Here is a 19,901-nt window from a genome sequence, read left to right as displayed (position 1 = left end):
TGTTGACTACACTTACAACACAAACTAATTCATGAATATTAACTAAGTCTAAATTTTTCCTTGTTGGAAAAGTCATTCTCAGAAGTGAAACAGACTTCATCACTGCAGTATCTCATATTGCATCCCCACCACCTGTTTTTCATGACCAATATCCCTTTAATATTCATTTCATCATCCCACAACAAGTTCCCATACCTTTGCCCTTTTAAGATAAAATGGGATGTTACTTTTCTTACGTTAGCATGTATTTACTTCAGTGACCATGGCCAGAGGCAGAGGCCCTACACTAGAAGCAGAACTGTGAAGGATTGTGCAGATTTAGTCTCACAGTGTGTATGTGGCCCTGGGAGGGGTTCACTCTCTCCTTCCAAGGAGCACCACACTGCTTGTACAGCTCCTTTGTGCTCAGTGTAACAGCAGAGTCACAGAAGAAAAAGAGAATGTGTGGCACTCAGCCCTGCCTTTAAATTCACCAGGCAATCCCTCATATTCGACAGAGACGTCCAAGAGAGAAGCCGGTAGAACCGCTAAAACACGCCAGCTGTTTATTTGGCTTTCTTCCCCCACAGATTACTAAACAGCACAGACTGAAACAAAGGATTAGGAATGCTCATGATTTCATTTTGCTAGAAATACCACAACCAGAAGGAGATATCTTGTAGTATAAATTGCTTAAGTATGGCATTTTATTTTTTCTACCTATTTTAACTAGAGCCAAGTCAAATGTGCTAAATGAAATTAATGAAAATAAATGAACATATCTGGCATTTTTCAGCAGAAAGAGAAAGTTTTTACAATCTGATTCTGAGCCATCACCATATCATTCTGTGCTATGGGCAACAGGAATTTGACATTTGAGTTCTTGATACCTGTTTTCAAGATGCAATTTGGCAGGGTACTATACAGTCCCATTGAGGCTGCCCTTCCCACAAAAGGTTGGACCAGATGATCTTCTGAAGGTCCCTTCCAGCCTGGGCAGTTCTGTGATAATTGAAATGTTATTTTCCCCATTGCTTTCCAACTGGTTTATCTTAGTACTTTTTTTGCTTCTTAACAAATTTAAAAGCAGTGCACTGGAATTATATGATAGTGATCAGTGCAGACTGAATTTCTTCATTAAGTAGTGGGGAGGGTGTAATGTCGTGCATTGGACTGATCATGCAACTCGCTGCTGCTTTAGGCAGGCAGTTAAGGTAATTGCCCATCATAGAGGCGCTTACTCTGATTGCACGCTGGAAAGAGAAGGCAACGATTTCCCATCCCCTCATTTACTGATACTAGCTTTAGGTTGCTACCACCAGAGCTACATGTAATGTATGATGCTTTAAAACTTTGTTTACATGGCATAAAATATAATTTAGTTACTATAGAAGTCTTATCCAAGTTTTAAATGTTCACTGAGAACCAAAACAATCCAAATAAACCAAACTCCATTTCTTCATAAGCTAATAGTGTTAGAAGTCAATTTAAGGAACAGAACAAGCAGTTTACAAACTATTTAAAAGGCAGGCTTTAATCCCCATGTAGTTCTCGGTGCCCTAAATGAGAAAAATGTAGAAATCTTTAACAATTACATGCAGAAGCTTTTGCTTTCTAATTGAACTCGAGATGCCACTACAACACAGCTTTTCTTTGTCATGTAGTAATAAGAGGTACTCTTCAAGCATTTATGTATGTGCATGAGAGACAATGGTCTGGACACCTGCATCTGTACAATTAGAACACTGAAAGAAATGTGATTTTTAGCCTTTTAATGGGTGTAAATATCCGTACAAAAGGTAAAGTAGTAAATAATCAATTCACCAGTCTCTATTCACAGAACACATAAAACAAAGACCATATAAAAACATTTTTTCTTACCTAACCCTGAACCATAAAACTTCTAAGTTATATTGCCACTGCTTTAAGCATTGCCCATTATAACCACTGATATTCCATACAAATGGTTCCTCCAAGTAAAAAAAAGTAGTAGTAGCTTTAAAAATGTTGAAGAGAATCTTTCATAAACTACTGCGGGCATATGAAGCCAAGCATTCAACAGCCTACTACACCAAACATTTCACCTCTCAGTTTTTGGAGACTGCTAGACATCACTGACCAAATGAAGATATATATAATACAGAACATTCAAAGCTCATTGCTCTAAATGCCACTGACATATATTTGATAATTCTATGATTCTAAAAAATCTTCAATCTGAGTACATTCTATTAAACCAGAGAACACAGAAAATGAAGCATTTACAATGCAGCAGATCATCCTGGCTTGATATGACATTAGATCGAGCTCTTATGTCACAAATGCATGGTTTTATCTCATATCCAAGCAAATGTGGACATGTTGCAATACAATTTTCTTGGAGATAAATACTTTGGCATACAGTTGGACCATGTTACCAGTAGGGACAAGTGAGAACTGTGAAGGAAGACTTTGCTGATAAGATGCAGCCTGTTAATGTAACAGCAGAGGTTAACTTCTAAGTATAGCAAGGAATTGGTTCAATTCCCATGCCTTCAAACTTGAACCTGGGTATTTTTGCTACTGACAAACCTTTGGTTCAAATGATTACTTACCACAGCTAAAATTACTGTTTGTACAGAGCCAACAAACAAATGTACCATTCTCTTTTTGTTTCTGCTACTTTATGCCTACAACTTGGCAAAATGCTGTTTGGACCCAAACTCAGAAGCTTTTTAGTCACCTTGCATCAACATAAAACCTATTCTTTTCAGAAATGGCAATAAAAGGGTTTTCCAGCCTTTATCCTGGACACATGAGTTTTGAGTATCAGGTACTAAGGCCCTAGACAATGAATCCAGGTGTACTCAGAAAGATTTCCATAGGCAACATCAAGAAGTCCTTCCAAAATTATGTCAGCAATCATCCTAACTTCTTGAAGAATACCCTACTGATTTGAGAAAGTAATTCAGCTTCAATTTACCTTAATCATTGTTAAAGAAAACACAATTTCCTGATTTCATACAGGACATCAAATACAGAAATTAAATGAGTGTGTATGTGGTCCCCTAGAGCCTTGTCCACCATTTCATAGAAGCTTCCTAAGCCAAAAAACAGGCCCAACCTATGTCCATTTTAACCCTGACCTGGTCTGGTTTCCTAGGGGAAAAAAAATCAAAAACAAAACAGTCCCAAAAAACATTTAAAAACTGAGAAGCATGGTCTCAATATTAAATTTAAAAAGGTATCATGAACTGCCATAAAATGCTATAATGTAACACACCTGAAATGTTTCTACTATTATGCACACAGCATGAGGCACAAACAAGAGGAGCTGAAGGCTTTGGCCTAGTCCCAGGTATTTTACATCATTGGCATAACTGTGGGATGAGTCCTGTGATGGAGTGTCCTGTTGGATGGCCCCAGGCTCTTCAGGAGGAACAGGCAAGGTGGAAGAGGCAGAGGGGCTGCACTGTATGTGACAGAAGGGTTAGAGTGTGTGGAACTCAAAGTCAGCAATGGCACCGTTGAGAGCCTTGGGCAGACAAATAATGTGGATGTCATGGTGGGAGTCCCTACAGACACTTCCCAGCCAGGATGATGACACTGATGAATTATTCTTCGAGGAACTAAGGGATGCTTCCAAGTCAACTGCTCTTGTCCTTATGGGGGACTGGCCAGAAATCAACAGGAAGTATCACACAGCTGGTACAACATGGGCCAGAAGATTCCTGAAAAAAAAAACGGGATGATGACTTTATGGAACAGGCCTTAAGGAAGCCAAATGGGAAAGATGCCATCCTTGATCTGCTGCTTGTCAACAGAGAGGATGTCATGAGCAAAGTGGCGACTGGTGGCCATCTTGGCCACAGCAACCATGAAGCAACTGAGTTTAAAAATCTCTGTTGATAGAAGGAAATGTGCCAGCAAATCCTCAACTCTGGACAAGAGGAAAGCAGATTTCAGGCTGCTCAAGGAACTAGTGACTAAAGTCCCCTGGGAAAATGCTTTTGCAGGTGCTGGGATCCATCAGTGTTGGTTACTTTTTAAATACCACCTCCGAAGGGCACTGGAGCAGGCAATTCCCAAATGTCGTAAATCAAGCAGATGAGGCAGAAGGCCAGCCTGGCTGAACAGGATTCTTCTCTTGGAAGAAAAACAGAAAAGGAAGATATATGGCCAGTGGAAGCAAGATCAGGTGACATGGGAAGAATACAGAGCTGCTGCTTGCCACTGTAAGGAGCCAAAGCTCAGTGGTGGTTCAAGGTGACAGAAGTGTGGGGGACAAGAAAGACTGTTTTTCAAACATATTGATGGCAATAAGCAGTGTAAGAATAACATCATTTCAGTACAGGATATGGATGGACACCTCACAAACAGGGACATGAACAAGGCAGAGGTGTTAAACACATTCTTTGCCTCTGTCTTTAGCACAGATCACAGACACAGGGGTCTCAGTGCCCTGAGCTGTAAGACCATGACCATGAGAATAATAACTCCCAATTGACCCTGAAATGGTATGGGATCTGTTGTTGCAGCTGGATCTCTACAAATCCATGAGACCAGATAATATTCATCCAATAACTTCAGAGAGCTAGCTGATGTCATTGTTAAACCTCTCTTGATGATCTTTTGAGTGGCCTTGGGAATCCAAAGAGGTCCCAGCTGACTTGAAGTTGGCAAATGTTGTCCCAGTTTTCAAGAAGAGAAAGAACGAAGACCCTGAAAATTACAGCCCTGTCAGTCTCATTTCAGTGCTGGGTAAAATTATGGGGATGATTATTCTGGGAGGTATTGAAAACACCTGAAAGACAGGGGTCACAGCCAGTTCACCTTCCTGAGAGGAAAGTCTTGCTTATCAAACCTAATTTCCTTTCATGACAAAATAATCAATGTAGTTGATGAAGGGAAGCCAACTGATGTAATCTTTTGGGATTTCAGTAAAGCTTTAAATACTGTCATAATATTGGCCTGGATAAAATGTCCAGCATTCATCATGCAAGGGGTGAGCTACTGCCTCATGGGTCAGGCACAAAGAGTTACAGTGACTAGGGTGACATCACACTGGGGACGTGTCACTAGTGGGGTTCTACAGGGCTCCATTCTCAGCCCTGTGCTCTTCAACATCTTCATAAACAACTTGGACGTGAGACTGGATGAAGCACTGAGCAAATTCACAGATGATACAAAACTGGGAGGAGCTGCTGACTCCCTTAAGGGCAGGAAGGACCTCAACAATCTGGAGGACTGGGCAATCACCAAATGTATGGATTTCAACAAGGGAAAGTGATGGATTTTGCACTGGCAGAATGAAACCCTGACTGCACAGACAGACCAGAGAAGGAGATTCTAGAAAGCAGTGCCATGGAAAGGACCCTGGGGTCCTGTTGACAGAAAATGAACATGAGCCAGCAGTACCCTGGCACCCAGGAGAACCAGTCCTGTCCTGGGGGACATCACGAACACATCACCAGTCATGAAAGGGAGGGACTGTCCTGCTCTGCTCTGCACTGGGGTGGCCTCACCTTGAATACTATGTACAGTTTTGGGCACCACAAGGTAAGAAAGATAAAAACTATTAGAGAATGTCCAAAAGATGGCAACAAAGATGGTGAATAGCCTTGAGGTGAAGAGGTATGAGGAGCAGCTGAGGTCACTTGGTCTGTTCAGCCTGGAGGAGACTGAGGGGAGACCTCACTGCAGTTACAGCTTCTTGTGAGGGGAAGAGGAGCAGCAGGCACTGATCTCTGCTCTGTGGTGACAGTGAAGGACCTGAGGGAATGGCCTGAAGTTGTGTCAGGGGAGGTTGAGGTTGGATATCAGGAAAAGGTTCTTCACCCAGAGGGTGGTTGGGCACTGGAACAGGCTCCCCAGGGAGTGGTCACAGCACCAAGCCTGACAGAGCTCAAGAAGCATTTAGACAGTGCTCTTGGGCACATGGTGTGACTCTTCAGGATGGTGCCCTGCAGGGACTTGATAATCGTTGTGAGTCTCTTCCCACCCAGCTTGTTCTGTAGTTCTGTGATTCTATGTTTTGGAGAGCAGTAGAACATCTCAGCTCCATCTGTAAGCCCAATTTTTATTCAAAATGCCACAAGATGGCTCTGGTGGGTTTGGAAGTGTCCCTTGATTACTTAGATGTATGGATGACATTGGGCTGTTACGCTTAACTGGAACAGAGGGCTGGCACACTGAGAACAGGCAGTGCCAAACAGGCAACTACCCTCTGCAGCCCTTGCCTAGCTTGTGATTAACATGCTGTTTCTTCAGTAATCGTGATGTGAAATAGATTAATGTATTAGTTTAATGCAAAATAGGTTTATATAAAATGAGGGCAGAGAGAATATGACTGCCTCAACACATTTGGTACACTCAGGGACACAGAAAAGGCTAAGAGTTCATCTATCATGGAGCAATGAGTGAAATTCATAGAAAATTACACAGATACTTAAATGATATTCACATTATCCCTGCCTGAGACCATTAGGCTCCTACTCCATATCACTCCAACTTCTGACAAGGCTGTTCAACTAGATTCAACTTGTCTCCTTCTACCTTACAGGGACATGTCTCTCACAGTAGACTGTCATGATCTCCACAGCATGGCACATTTTTCTAATGAACACTGATCAGCTTTGAAACAGCTAGCGCTACTGAAATGTAAATTATGCCTATTTGAACTGAGCTGAATACGATAGAATCTGCTTACTGGGGACTGCTGGAAGCTCTGCAAAATTCAGTCAGCCTTGCTTCAGTCACACCTGTTTAATAGTTGAGAGTTACCTTTGTAAGCACTTTTGGAAGACAAAATTTAGTTTCTGCTACCCATGGTTTGATTTTAGACATGAAAATACATAGTACCTCTCTTAACAGCTTGATCTTCATTTAACAACTTCACGCTCCAGGAAAAGTTAACCATATTCAACAACAAATGCACAAATTCCTTTTACTGCTCAACAGTGGTCACCAAGCTAAAGTGTGCACTGGAAGTACATACAATATAAAGTAAGACATAGAAGACCTTACTCTTTTCTGGACCATGTTTTATATCAGTTCAAAATTGCTCTGCCTGTTAAGTGACAGGGCACACATGAGATGCCAAGGAAGAATGACAGCAGGGGAAGTTGGAGCCCCCACTCATTGTCCCCCAGCAAAGTCAGAGCTGTGTGGGGGTGAGAGCAGAAGGTAGACCTGGAACCTCCAAGTGCCAATCTCGGGCTGTATGGAAACTTTCAGAATAACACAGGACTCTTCACCTGTTATTAGCAAGGGAATAATGACACTTTATCCTGATTTTCCTCCCATCTTGTCTCTCCATATAGCAATATATTTGTGCAGGTAGCATTTTTCAGCTCTGTGTCCATGTGGCACAATGGGATGCCAATATCAGTTAGGGATGAATGTGTTTATACTGTACATCAGAGTTGAATACATATTCTCAATTTTTTGTGAAGTAGTAATTATACTTTCTTTTCCTCTTACCTTTGATAAAATTCCTCAATATTCAGCTGAGAAAGCAGGAAGTTATTCATGTCTCTCTGACATGAGAGCATAACTTGGTCTCAGACATCATTTAAAACAGCCTCAAAGCTATTCAAAACTGTATCAGACTGGCTGCAGCCCAAGGTCAGTTGAACAGTAACTTCAGCCTTCTTTTCCAAGCCTGGCAGCTTCAGGAACATGCTGGATGACTTTACTAGACTTCCTTCAGCTGTTGCTCAAAGAAGTCTCTAAATTGAAAAATCTGTGAAATTTCTTTTTCCTTCCTATATAGGAGCACTTCAGAGTTTAAAAGAGTTTTCAGAGTATGTAGGTAAATACTGAAAGCAAACATTTGGATTTTATTTGTAATGAACTGAAATTAAAATTCTGAAATCTTTAAACTTGTTCTGAAGAATACAAGTAATGATGGTCCTAAAGGATTCAAATGAGAACACACAACCAAATTATAAGTGATTATACTTGTATTTCTATTTTACTACCTATTCTTATTTTACTACCTATTCTTATTTTACTCCGTCAAAAAACATGCAACTATTGCACAAAAATCGTTCTTATCAGATGGGGATTATTATCTCCTCTTTCCATGACAGGAAAAGGGAAAAGGTATAAAGGAAGGTGAAATTCACATATCTACAACGATAAAGTTATACTGCTCAAAAAAAAAAAAAAAAAAAAAAAAAAAAAAAGGAAAATTAACAGTCTGGCAGCATTGATTAATATACATGGCTACAGTAACCCTTAGCTCCCAGTATTTTAAGTGCACAGTGTTTGCAGTCACATATGTAAGCATTAGCTGTCTGCTTAGAGAGTAGGTTTTCCTCTTAAGCAGAGTTCATATAGAAACATGTTTTAGAAACTTCTGTATTTATCTCTTGATGTTTAAATATACAATGCTGTATAGACTAGACTGTTTGTCTATCTGCTGTGGGTTAACCCTGGTAGGCAGATAAACTTGCTCACTTCTCCCACAGGGCTGGCAGAGAGAATTGGAAGGCCAAAAGTTAGAGAGCTTTTAGGTTGAGATAAAGACAGTGTAATAAATAAATAAATGAAAATGAAGCAAATAAAAACAAACCCAAGAAAAACAGGTGATGCGAAGAAACCCAACTGCTCACCACCAGCTGACTGATGACCAGCCAGTTCCCAAAGCAACAGCAGCCCTGGCAAACTTCCCTCCCAACTTTCACTGCTGAGCATGACACCATATGGTGGGGGATACCCTTTGATCAGCCGCCCTGGCTGTGTCCCCTCCCAACTACTTGTGCACTCCCATCTTACTTGCTGGTGAAGCAGCATGAAAAACACAAAATGCCATGATGCTGTGCAAGCACTGCTGAGCTATAGCTAAAATACTGATGTGTTAACAGCACTGTTGTGGTCACAAATCCAAAACACAGCTCCATGCAAGCTGCTATGAAGAAAATTAATCCCATCCCAGCCAAAACCAGTACAACATGCCTTTTGGTACTTCCTTGTACATCAACCTTAGCACACCCTCTGGATAGCATTCCTCACACCTGGTAAATAAAAGGTTCAGATCAGTTGTGGTAGGGAAGCTTTATCCCTGTGCTGGGATGATTGCTCAGCAAGACTTTCTCACTGGAATGTTGTGCCAGTCACATTCTTTCTATTAGTACTTGCTCATTCTCAGACAAGTCTTCTGCCTTGCCTCATGCTCGTGGCAGCTTCAGGCCAGTTTGGGTCTTTCTGCTGTTTGTTTCTTCAGTTTGGGATGCACTGCTTTACCCAATGATAAATAAGACTGGTTTTAGGCCTCTGTGAACCCAACAATACACAAGGAAGACAGCTCTCCCCTCCTTCATGAAGTGAGAAGTTAGCAATTACTGCAGTCTGTATGTTAGGGTTTTATGCCTCCTACAGCAATTAGGTAAGGGTAATCAATCCCAGTCAGGCATACCACTCTCTGTGATGTACTAAACAACATTCAGGCTTACCTACACATCTGGATTGGCACAAAACATCCTGAACAGAACAGTGCAAAATGTCCACTGCTATTGCATGTGGATGATAGGCTGAAGTATGCCAACAGTAAAGCTGTCCATCCCAAATGTGATCCTAGAATGGGAACTCCAATACAACAATGTTCTAAGGCATGGAAGTGTGCCCCAAAAGAGAAAGGTTATTCTTGAGGTTTTGCACCTTTTTGGTATCTGCCATTCATCCTCAACTCAGTAGACTCAGACCTGTCTGGTGACTTAAACACAAATCAGCAAATTATTTTTGTAAGTCAGTATGTACAGCCACCATCCTTATAGTAGTGCTTCTGGATGATGTCTGTTTTCCGTTTATATTTTCTTATTTATTTAAGAATGTGTTGGATGCTATTCCTGATACAGTCAATTCTTTGACACAGTGCTGACAGAGTTCTGGAAGCCAGGATTGAATGGATGACCCAGATTAAAGTTAGCATCATGAATCAAGAGCTGCTAAGACATAGGCAGAAAAGGTAAGGGACATCTAACCTAAAAAACAAAACATCTAAAAGACTAAAATGACCCCATATACCTGTTAGCCACCTCTGAAGGGTTCAGGGTTCAGAGGTTGCTGCAGGTGCAGGGCTATGACCCCCCAGTCTGGAGGCTGGCTGCAGTGACCTGCAGGGCTTGGAGTTGTGGAAAACTCTTGAGATAAGGTCTAGAGCATGTCCCATAGCACCCACCATAGAGGCAAGGTACTACACTGCCTGTGGATCAGGTTCCACAGTGCTGGGCCCATTAGCAGGGCAGAGGGGGGCCTGAGGAGAGGCCAGGAGGGGCTGCCAGGGATGTGGGAGCCCTTTAGATGTGTACAAGAGCTTAGCAGTACTCTCCATCAAGGACTAACCTTATTCAAACAGGTTTTCAGCAGCTCATAAAGCAAAGCTACTTTGATAATTCAAAATGGTCAAAAGCTCTTGAAGACACTGGCTATCAGAATGTGTATTTGTTGACAGCTGAATTTGTTTACTCCCTGTTGAGGATCTGCCAATGACAAATTGCTACAGACAGAAATCAGAAGACATGAGGATGGATAACTATTTTCTACATCATAAGCTCTGTTACCAGCATTATGGCCATGAAGAACACCTCCAGGTTTCTCAAGAATAGTGTTTTACTCTTTCCTTCCTTGCTGCCCACAGCTTGGTCACATAAACAGGTACATTTGCACCTGCTTCCTACTGCAGACTTTATTGTAGATTTGGGTTTTCAGCCTTTCCATCTTTGATGTGCTCTTACACTTGAACTATTTTCAAGACAGTAGAAAATGTCAAAGCTGGAGGATTTGGGGCAGGAGGTGAGAAGGTAGTGACACCTCTTTTCCAAACTCACTAGGCTTTATACATCATAAGTGACTTTTTCATACTTGGTACATGCACCAGCATTGTTAAGGCAATCTGTTAGGTCCAAATATAAAAAACCCATTAATGAATGATATGGACTGGAAATGGGTTTTATAAGTCTCTTGGCCATATTGCATTTTGAAATTGCAACCTCCTATATTTTAATATTGGATTAATATGCTAAACAACAACAACAATAATAATAACAATATTATTAATATTAATAATATTATTAATAATAATATTAATAATAATATTAATAATAATAAGAATAATAAAATTATTATTATTATTATTATTATTATTATTATTATTATTATTATTATTATTATTGGAGCTTTCATCATGCTAGATTGCTGAATGCTTCCAATTACATGCATACCATAACACACTGATGCAGCAATCTCTGTGGAAGGATAAAGTTGGCAGCAGCAGATGAGACAGGACCTTTAGGGCTTACAACAATATGGCCAACCCCTAGACATAAGCCATCAGTATAGCATCCTTGACTTCACACAGAGCAAAATATCTTAGTTTTCAGATAACATCAGAAGTCCTGAAGTCTACTAAGTTAGTTTCATTTGTAAAAACAGATGACAGAGATCAGTCTCCTGCATGGAGATGAAGAGTATTTCTATTAAAAATACCACCACTGAGGTAGTCCAAATGAAATAGAAGAAAATTTAGGTGACAATCAATCTCTTTTGGATTTGCCTAAAAACATAATTAAATAAGCAATTCAATTATTATTATGTTGTTTTTGGTTTCCTTTTTTTTTTTTTTTTTTTCCAGAAGGAAGAGGATTGGAGGAGATAGAGAACAGAGGGGAATGGTTCAGAGAAAATTGATTTTCATCCAAAATAAAATTGGAACAGTTCCCAGCCAAGTGACTGGTCTGATTTCTATTCAGTTTTGCCAGCCCAAGTGTGTCCCAGTATCACTATTATGCTCAGTATCATGTGATTAGTCTCATTGAGAGAACACAGTTTACATGCTAAAAGCTGATGGTATGAAGCCTTTAGCATACACCTGCTTTTTTTGGAAACATTTCAAACGTTTCTTGTGGTGTGGGGGAGTAGTGAAGTGATGTCCTGTTTAAAAGAAAAGCCTCTTTGGGGAAATGTTGTTCTTGTGACTGGAAAAGCTTAGTTTTGATTTATTCAGCAGAAATTTCTCCTCATATAAGGCCATTCCCAGCTTTCTCTTCTCCAATACAGATGTCAGTCTCAAACACTATCAAATAACCCTTGAAGTCAGAAACTAGAGAACCTTACACAATTGCAACTTGCATTTTTTTTTGAATAAAATCTTGTTATAATCTTGATGCCAGATTTTCAAGAGAGCTTAGCTCCCATCTAAAAAGTAAGTGAAGAGTTCAAAAGCTACCAGCTGCAATTGCTGGGGTTTTGTAAATCAATCAAAGATGATGACAGTTGCAGCTATCAGGATCTTTAAAAAAATAGGCCAAAATTTATGAAGAGCCTGGGAAAAATACTTTTTCTATGGGAATAAATTCTCTCCATCTGACTTCAAGTTGGATTTTAGAGAATTTTAGAATGACCATGATAATTGTTTGCTGTTGAGTTCTCCAGCTGTTCATGCAGGTGTATTCCTGGCTAAATCCATGGAAATCTTATATAATCTTGTATGTTCTTACTGTAAGCTGCTGCTAGGAGAGCAAGAGAGGGTAATGGCTATCAAGCAACTAAAATTTAGAAAAAATTAAAAATAAAGAAAGGCAAAGAATAAAAATGTACAGGGAAAAAAGACTAAAAAAAGAGGGTTTACCAATACTTCACTCAATTATTTCTACCTGCATTTCTTATTTAAAAGTAGGATTTTGTGGCCTTTCTCTTTCCCACTCATCTTCTGCCATCAAATATGATAAAGAAGATATTTTAAAAGTATTTCCATGAATAGTCACGCAACCAGACATTTTTTATGAGATGAAAGACCAGTGTATGTAAAAGGGAGTGCTACAAGAATTCTTTATCTCCCCATCATCTTGGAAACTAGCAATATTAAAAGTGTTTGTTTCCTTCACTCCCTCCAGATCAGATCATTCAGTAACCATGTCACAGGCCTGGCACAAGTTAGGATCAAATCTTGGGAAATAAAATTATAATGGACATGCACATTCTGCATGGTTCATGAAAATGAGAAACTGTAAAAAACTTAACTGACAGATAATCTGAAGTTCCAAAGAATACTTTCCCTTTGCTTTCAATATTTTACTACCTTTTGGTGATGCAATTAAAAACTTAAAGGACATATTCTGGCTGAAGACCACAGTAAAGCTAGGAACCCAGAAGTGAGGTAAAAAAAAAAAAAATCAAACCAAGTTATTATATTCTATTTAAAATATGAGTCTACTCTCACCTCAAGCAATGAATGCAGTTTCCAGGAGAAGTCCCTAATTTCTTGAAGGAATCATTCAAATGACCAACATATTTTTAAATCAAACCTAAACATAAATAGTGTAACTGCTTTCATTTAAATTTTAACCTCCTCAAGGAGACAAAGAACAGCATAAATCCATTTTGGAGGTAATAGTAAGCAAACATTAGCAGAAATACATTTAGAACTAAAACAGAGTTTATTGAAATACATCTATTGTCATTAAAAAGGTGTTTTAACAAAATTATCCACTCTTTCCTATTCCTGTGCAAAAGTGTTCAGGGATGAGTTTCCACTATCAGAAGAAGTAATGTGTCATTGATTAAGAGTCCTTCTTAAATCTTTCAGTGTTCAGGAAAACTCCTTCTGTCCTATAAAAGGCAAGGGCTTGATCTGAGAACACGTAACTTCGGAAACCTATTTTAAGAATTGCAAGCCTAAAACTAATGTGGCAGATTTTAAAGCATTGTTCTAAGTAGATTGTCAGTTATGAACCACTAATGTCACTAATTTCTACAGAGCATGCTCAGGATAGATATCCAACGGGAAGAGAAGGTCCTAAAGATTTTTATTTATTATTTAGGTGCAAAAATTAATCTTTTTCCTCTTAACCAGTCAGAGATTTAATTCCATACAAGTCAAGTTAAGATCCTACAAGGATGACCCTTTTACAGACAAATTAATATCAACTTCATTTTCAAAGCTGAATTTTTAAAAACCATGTCATGAAAAAAGTATTGACACTAGATTTTCACACTCCATATCTATATAGTTTCAGTCTCCCACTTTTTAAGTTTTCCCATAGGCTTTCTATTAGTGGCAATAGATTTCCACAAATAATTTTGTAAGGACATTGTCTTTGCTTCTCTCAAAATCTAAAATTACATGTACAATTTTCCTGGTAGCTTGCAAAAGCCCTACTTGCTGTATAAAGCCTCCTTCTTACCACCAGTGGCAGATAACCCTTGAATTTGACATGGCTGTGACTGTGATACATGACACACAAATACACATGTCACTGGCATCAGCAGACAAATAAATTTGTTCTCATCTCAGTGAGTGTAGAAGCAGAATAAATAATTAGCTTGCTACGTAATTAGCTTAAGATTTTTAAAAAAAGAAGATGTAATAATCAAGTAATAATCGTTGCCTCTATCTCAGTACATTCCAATGTCATTTCCATCCAGCTTCCAGGAGAAAAATCAGGACAAAACTATCCAAGTTCTTCATTGCACATACCTATGTTTTCCTGCAAAAAGTTTGCAAGTAACACGTGTCCCATAGACTCTGATTTAATCTTGTACCTGCAAGTTCTCTACATGTGATTGTTGCAGTGGTGTAGAACTGAAGATAAGTATGCCTTGCAACACTAAAATATATGCACTCATGGAGGCAAAGTAAAGATATTGAATATTCATGCTGGAAAATTTTCTTCTGAACCATAGGGTTCCATAGTCCTTGTCTTTCTTCCCGATGAAAAATGTATTGAATCATTTGGTAATTACAGCTTTATTTCATTCAATGGACTTCTGAAGTGGAAAGCTTCTACTTAGCTAGAGCTGCCAACTGTCTCAAGGATGAAAGGAGTTGAAAAGTTCTTCTTATGAATGTTTGCAATGTAAGCCCAGAGATGACTCTCCTGGAAGCAAGGGAAGACTAAAAAAATTATAAGGAGCAGCCATTTTTTTTAATCTAGAGAAACTGGTTAAACTTTCTTCATACATCCATAGAAAATACTGGCTATAAACAGTAGTTGCAATTCTATGAAAGAGAATGGGCCATCAGTAGTAAAGAAATGACAAAAATAAAGATATAAAACTGTCATTGAATGTTTATTTTTCTAATAGAGAATGGAGAAATGTCATAGTTGAACATTAGTGTTTGAAGTATAGTACTTATTGCAACACAACTAATTGGTACCCCAACAGTTTAACAGCTACAGCTCTTACCAGTTTAATTGTGCCAGCAGCTTCAACTGCAGACATCACCACTGAACTAAACAGGACCTGGGCACTATGGCATGAAAACATGCACAGAATTTAATTGCTGGTACACAGCTTGGCACAGTTTTGAGTCAGGGGAACTAGCACTCTTCCAGGCAACACCTGGGAACACTTTGGAGGACAAGGCAGGCCTGGGATGGTTCCCAGTATGCAATACAGGCAAGGCTGACACGTTTCAGTGAAGTAGGAAATTCAGCCATATGGATGTTAGCCATGCCCTGCCGCTTGCCCTCAGGGCCAGACAGGGAGCCAGGGTGCTTTTTATTTAATTTGTAGAGACATAGACATTGAAACCAATTTGCTTCTGACATCACTGACTCACTTCATGGAAGCCAAAGATTTATAGCAAATATGTAGAAATCAGAGAACCACCATACCTATTGGGGGTGTATTTTGGGGATTGAGGAGGCATACAGAAAATGTGGCAATCACCTTATTTTAAAAATAACTTAAATGGGGTTAGACCTATTTTACTTTTGTCCACTAATAACAGCATCTGCTGTATTCTGATTTTTTGTCTCTTATTTTTTAAACTTTTTTACTAACAATTTCATTCATATTGACTAGGTTCAGTCATTAGCAGCACGGTACAACCCAGTATTGCATTCTGCTCATGTATGTACACACAACAGCCTCCTTGATTTATCTGTAGCCTGTCATGTAATCTGCTCAGATCATGTAAGAGAAAGCAGTACCTCCATGTCTGGTATTCCCACAGTTACATCAGAAAGCAAACACCTCACAGCCCCAGGATGCACAGTAGGCAGCCTTACACTGAACCCTAACTTTTAAGTATCTTTGATTTTTCCTCTCTGAAAAAAAAACCAACTGTTGACACAAGGCACAATTTCCCCATGCTATTATACCACCCTATGGCCCTAAACCCATAAGGGTAGCTCCTTTGACTAGCAAAATTACACTTTAAAATAAGAAAGATAAAAATAAAAATCAATATATTAAAAAAAAAAAACAACCTTTCTGTAATATCAAGACAAAATAAAAATTGAAGAGATATAGTGGAACAAGAATTGCTGTTAGCATGACATGTATTTTCATTTATTGGTCTTTAAAAATATCCCATCTTCTCTGTAAGGGATCTCTCTCTCGGTTTACATGCACATGTTACATGTTGTTCCTTTAGACTGCCTAAGACTTTCTTCTCAATACATTTGGTATGTATCTGTGATGCTCTCATCCTAATTTGTACATTTGTACATTTTTATGCTTCAGTGGTTTCTCTGGCTTTCCATTCACATTGTTTGAATGACCTGGCTCCTTTTCAGACACAGAAGCCTTGCTTCTGACATGATACAGCAAGTTTACAATGGCCCAAATAAACATAACAGAGCTGAGAATTACATACTTTATTCCTCATACAGAATCCCATGCCAAAACAACCCACTCTCCCTCACAGGCACATTGACACAACTGCTCACAGTTACGACTTCTTACATAAATTAAAGCAACTAAATTATTTGGCTGTCAAACATAAAGAAATTCTGCTGCCTTATCAGCTTCTCTTTGCTGATATATATATATATAGAGAGATATACATATAGATATATAGATAGATAAATATATACAGAGATAGACAGACAGACAGACAGACATCAAATCTCAGGGGGTAATTACTTCCTCTCTCCACCTGCCTTGGCTCTCCCCACCCCAATCCACATGAACACAGCATGGCTTCACAGAGTACTCCACAGACCCTCAGGACCATCCCATATTGCCCATGCCCATGGTGCTTCTCCCAAACACAGGAGATACTTAAAGGCTGAAGGAGCTCCCACCCATTTAACCTATTTCTTCAGCTCTCTGTTTCCCAGGTACACTTGACAGTCCTTCACTGAAGAGTAATATTCAGTCTTTGCTTCTTTTTAACCATTAATACCAGATAAATAAAAAAAAAAGGAAATCAGGAGAGGAAAGGACGGAAAGATGGAAACAGAAAAACGTAATAACCGACTTAAGATCTAAAATCCACCAATTCAGACTAAATTATTTCACCCACCCTCTGAGATTTATATATACATACACATAGCACTCGAATTCTCTTTGAAGTTTGTGAAGTGCTTCAACAAACAGGAGTAGAAACACTCTGGAACTGATCTGCTTTTGTAATTTTGTGCTGTTGTTTTACTCTGGTAAGTAGTATGACCAACATAAAAAAACTCTGAAAAAAATTGAATAGCATAATGATGAAAGAACATGGTAATTTAAACAAGGTAAAACTCTCTTATCTCAAGAAAAAAGTGTTTGAAGTTGAATAAGGTCACATCTTTCTCTGGAACAAGTAAGGAGGTTTCTAGTAGAAGAGGCAAGCAATTTGTGATTTTGTGTTGGCCTTGCTATGACATTTCAAGGCTTTCTCCATATGTCATAATTTATCACAAAATTAAACATTATCATAGATGAAACTCACTGCTTGAAGAGGAATTGTAAAAAAAGTAATAGGGACAACAGTGGTATGCTTACACTCTTAATACACTACAGTAAGGTTCAACAAGAATATGAAAAGAAAAACTACACTTACAGTTTCTTAAGAATGGTGATTGTTGGATTATCTTGCTACTTTCTTAAGAAGTGGGTTTGTTTTCAACATGACCAGAATGGAAAAGCTAAGTTTCCACTAAGTTTAAAAATCCAAACACACAAAGACTGGAAAATAACAGTGTTAAGATCATTCTTCTAAAAGTTTGATTCAGTGGGAGTTTTTCTGAGAATTTTTTTGTTGTTGTTGTTTTTGGTGGGGTGTTTTTTGTGGGTTTTTTGTTTTGTTTTGTTTTTTTGGTTTTTTTTTTTGGGGGGGGGAATTTTTTGGGGGTTTTTTTGTTTCTTTGTTTTTTAAGCTAAATAATTTCTGGTTTTCTGAGCAAACAAAAATCCCTAGAATTTGATCATATGGCCTCACATTGTCAAGACTGGTTATCTGCCAAGCTGGAATAATTTAATTTAAAAATTTAATTTAAAAATTTAGCTGCACTAATTACCACCATGCAAGCATACGAAGCAGCTGATGGCAACAGTAGGTTATCATCCTCTAGGTATGTCAGGACTAGAGCAGAATGAGGCAGAACAGGGAGGTTAAGGCAGCTGAACCTTGCCAGAAGACTCTGCAGCTGTCTCTGTCTCTGCCACTGTGTCATGGCAGTCAGGTCATTCCAGCCAGACATGGAGCAGGTGATGCCATCTGTGTTCTTCACCTCTGCTTCCAAGCCTGGCACCACACAGCCCAACTGGCAGAAATAACAGGATCAGACACTCCTACCAACAGCAAGAGAAACACTCTTTTCAGCATAACCAGTTCCACATAACACTCAGTGTTTAGAAAAATCTGTGTTTGTAAACTAAAAGTAGTGAATCTTATTATTTTGCACTCAGGTGCTAGAGCAGCAAATAACAAAAAGAAACCAGCCAAGAAATTTTAAATTGAAGGAACTGCAGTTCCCTGGATCTTCCTCTTGTCCTTCCTGAAGACAGGGGTGATACTGGCTTCCTTCCACTCTCCAGGAACCTCTCAGTCACTGTGACCCTGACATCAAGAGTGGCTCCAAAATTACCTCAACCAGCAACTTGTGCACTCATGTGTGCATCATACCAGGCCCCATGGATTTATGTGCATCCAGAAGGGGCTCCCTGAACTCCCTCTTCACTAGGGATGAGCCTTGCTCCAATGTTTAGGTTGTAAACAAAACACTGCTTCCTGACAATCACACTCAGCTAATGCTGAATAAATAACACAGAATAATACACCATTAGAACAAAAATCAGTATGTGTTAGGCATGTTCTCACTGCTGCAACAGTACAAAGACCTGCTCTTGTGAATCAGAAGCCATTTAGCTCAGAAGACAGAGTTCTGTGACACTTTGCCATATTTCATGGCTGTATTTCATGAAAAGGAAAAAGAAAGAATACTACCATTACTAGTCTTATTTATTATATTTCTACTCTCCTTGCAACAGCTATGAATTTAGTTAGAGATGAGAATCCAACTGGCTCTAAGCATATATAATGCCATGAATTTCTATAAGTCTTAAGCATATGCCATATATTCAGTGAAAAAAATACCTGCTCAAAAGATATCACCGTGCACAGGTTAGAGGAGGAATGACAAATGCATTCAATTGAAACCAAGAGAAAGCAAATCACATGAGAATCACAACAATATTCATTTGTTCATAGGTATAAAACTAAATAAATAGGTATTAAGCCACTAAAAACGTCTGAAAAAATAAGGAGTTCAGGAAAAATAAGATACATATGTTGGAAAAAATGCCTTACAAGCACTGGGAGATGGAATTCAGGGGAAAAGGGAAGGTTTGGCACATGAATAAAGAAAGTACTTGGTGCATAAAGAAATATTTTTCAGATATAAATTTATTCCGTCTCATATAGACCTTTCTTCTAATAATTATGATGAATAAACAAGAGGGGAAAAGCTAGGCAGTGAATACATTTTATATAAGCTTCAGACCAGAAAAACATTCAGTCTAGCATTTCCCCTGCAATTCATTCCTTTTTGCTCTTCCATTTAGATTCTTGGTTACATGTTTTAAAGGCTATTGTGACAACCATGTTGACAGTGGCAGCTTTACAGCATTATGAAGGTCAGTCTAGAGTCTGCAGTCTCTTTGCAGGAGCAAAGAGGACAAGAGGCTGCTTGCTGGCTGCAGCACTGTCACCCCTGGTACAGTGC

At 39.0% G+C, this 19,901-nt stretch overlaps 1 protein-coding gene across 1 annotated transcript in view; it reads right to left on the bottom strand.

Annotated features, from left to right (window-relative positions):
* MYT1L (myelin transcription factor 1 like) overlaps positions 1-19,901 on the bottom strand; it is a 223,116-nt gene that overhangs the window by 172,189 nt on the left and 31,026 nt on the right. The gene's annotated exons all lie outside the window — the stretch shown is intronic.

The sequence above is a fragment of the Oenanthe melanoleuca genome, chromosome 3 (genome assembly GCF_029582105.1).
Source record: "Oenanthe melanoleuca isolate GR-GAL-2019-014 chromosome 3, OMel1.0, whole genome shotgun sequence".
Taxonomy (NCBI): Eukaryota; Metazoa; Chordata; class Aves; order Passeriformes; family Muscicapidae; genus Oenanthe; species Oenanthe melanoleuca.
The sequence above is the reverse complement of the archived record's forward strand: the minus strand, read 5'-3'. Positions and strand labels throughout refer to the sequence as shown.